The following is a 2,500-nucleotide window of genomic DNA, read 5'->3' as shown; positions in this document are numbered from 1 at the left end:
TCTTTGAATGTCTTAAATATATTGAGATTTAGAGAAATTTAATGTTGTTATAAAAAAGTATCAACAAATTTGGTCGTTAAAACCCGCCCGTGTATTACCCCAAGTCTTTTCAGTTTTATCTTTAAAAGACTAAACAAGAAAGTGCATACTTAAGAATCAGAGAGGAAAGATAAATAAACAAACGTCTCATTAAATTTACCTGACGATAGTCAAAACCAATGCACATCGATAACAGCATTGGAAGGGTTAAACTATATGTATGCAAAGTTCAAATCCTAGGGACCTTTTGAAACATGACCTACAGGGTTAAAGAACCCAATTTTTTCTTCAAGACCCAGACCTTCCTTCCTCCCTCTTTCCTCCCTCCCTCCTTCCTCTCTCCCTCCCTCCCTACCTCCTCCCTCCCTTCCCTCCCTTCCTCCTCCCTCCCTTCCTCCTCCCTCCTTTCTCCCTCCCTCCCTCCCTCCCATCCCTCCCTCCCTCCCTCCCATCCCTCCCTCCCTCCTTCCCTCCTCCCTCCTCCCTCCTCCCTCCTCCTCCCTCCCTCCCACCCTCCCTCCCTCCCTTTCCCTTTTACCCTACCCTAACGTGGGTTTTTAAATACATGCCCATACCCCCCTCATCCTTCACTCCTTAATCTGGCTTACCCACTCACTAATTAGGGGGCACTGCGCATCCTGCGCACACGTGTCTGCGCACAATTTCCTCTCAGACGCGGTTGCCCCCTGTGCACCTTCCGTTGGCACCTCCTTCATACGCCGGAGGAGTCCTTCTAAATATACACACACACGCACACACACACGAGCGCAGACACGCACGCTTTCGTAGACACACTCACACACATACACACACAAACATATACACACATAGACACGCACACGCACAAACACACACACACACACACACATATATATACATAAACATACACACACGCACACACACACAAACACACACGTATGCATATACGCACACACGCACATACATACAAACAGACTCACACATACCCACACACACACACACACACACATACTCAAAAGCAAACACACACACAAATAAACATGCACGCAAACACACACACGCATTCACACGCACCGCCACACACATGCATGTACACACACATGTACACAAACACATACATGGAGCAAAAAAGGGCACTCGCAGGAGAAGGGATTCTAGGTGGGGGAGGGGTGTAGCGTCCCTCACCTCCAACACGTACACGTGCACATACATGCACACATATACACACACACAGATCGGTCATACAAGCTCTGAACTTTCTTCCGGGAGGGAAATAGCTGTCGATCACGAGTCCAACACGTGATCCAAAGACAAAGGTGAATAACACATACCCATAAGTACACATAAACACACACATGCACTTGCGCGCGCACACACACACATACACACACACACACACACACACACACACACACACACACACACACACACACACACACACACACACACACACACACACACACACACACACACACATGGTAAATCATCTTTGGATATGGAGATCATAACATTGTCTTTAGATCGGCCTATACTATAGCTCTAAGTGTCCCATCGGGAAATTTATAGTTGTTGCTCAAGAATCTAACATATGATGCAAAACTACGATAAATCCTATCCGGGAACACAAACACACAATATCTTGGGAAACTATAATGTTATAACACATTTGTAAATGTACACTTTAAACCCACTATCGCAGAAATAATATCAGAAGTACAGGAAATCTGTATATTTCGACTACTATCTGTAGTTTTCTTCAGCAGAAGAGGACTACAGGTAGTAGTCGAAATATACAGATTTCCTGTTCTTCTGATATTATTCCTCCGATAGTGGGTTTAAAGTGTACACAATATCTTACACATTCTTTGGGAAATAAGTTCCCAGATTCCCAGTTCGTTCGTCAAGGTACTCCCGTCTTCCTTCCTCCCCTCCATTCCCGAATTTCCTCCATGAACGTAACAAGTTCCCCGTGAATCTCTTACTTTTATCCTCACTGCCTCTGCCGCTGCCGCCACAACCACCGGGAGTTGGGGGGTGAGGGGGTGAGGGGGTTGACACGGGCCGAGCTAGCGAGGGGTCCGAAAATAGCGGGCTTAGTAGACAACCACACCACGTGTTGGGGTTGGTCGCTTTTTCCTTGTGGCCGCGCTGACACTCGCTCCGAGTCTTCTGATTCCACCAGTTCCTTGTCTGCAACGACAGGAGAGAACCTCCTCTTCCTGACTCCTGCTTTCCGAGGCCCTTAGGGCTCCTGGTCGATCCCCGGCACCGTTCCCGAGACCGCATAGTGAGTACCCGCATCTCACTTGACAGTGAGTACCCGCATTAGCCCCGTCATATTCGAAGGTGGTTTGCGTGTTTCTTGTTAGATGCAGGTCACGTGTGACAGTGATTAACACGTTTCTAGTTAATAAGAGAGAAGAGTTTTTCGACTTGATAAGCGAGAAGTCTTTTTCTTCGAGAGTGAGTAGCCACCTCAGTT

General features: G+C 47.1%; 1 protein-coding gene across 3 annotated transcripts in view; it reads left to right on the top strand.

The window, feature by feature from the left end:
• Positions 1-2,500, top strand: part of LOC143029317 (mediator of RNA polymerase II transcription subunit 15-like) — a 20,691-nt gene that overhangs the window by 6,064 nt on the left and 12,127 nt on the right. Inside the window, exon 1 of one of the 3 annotated variants that reach the window (XM_076192074.1) lies at positions 2,103-2,330. The exons of 1 other annotated variant lie outside the window; for it this stretch is intronic. The gene's annotated coding sequence lies outside the window, so the exon portion shown is untranslated. Of the gene's footprint in view, positions 1-2,102; positions 2,331-2,500 lie in introns of those variants that run through there. One more of the 3 variants, XM_076192073.1, reaches the window with a different exon arrangement.

This window comes from Oratosquilla oratoria, chromosome 10, assembly GCF_046742065.1.
Source record: "Oratosquilla oratoria isolate Oo_2021 chromosome 10, ASM4674206v1, whole genome shotgun sequence".
Classification (NCBI taxonomy): Eukaryota; Metazoa; Arthropoda; class Malacostraca; order Stomatopoda; family Squillidae; genus Oratosquilla; species Oratosquilla oratoria.
The sequence above is the reverse complement of the archived record's forward strand: the minus strand, read 5'-3'. Positions and strand labels throughout refer to the sequence as shown.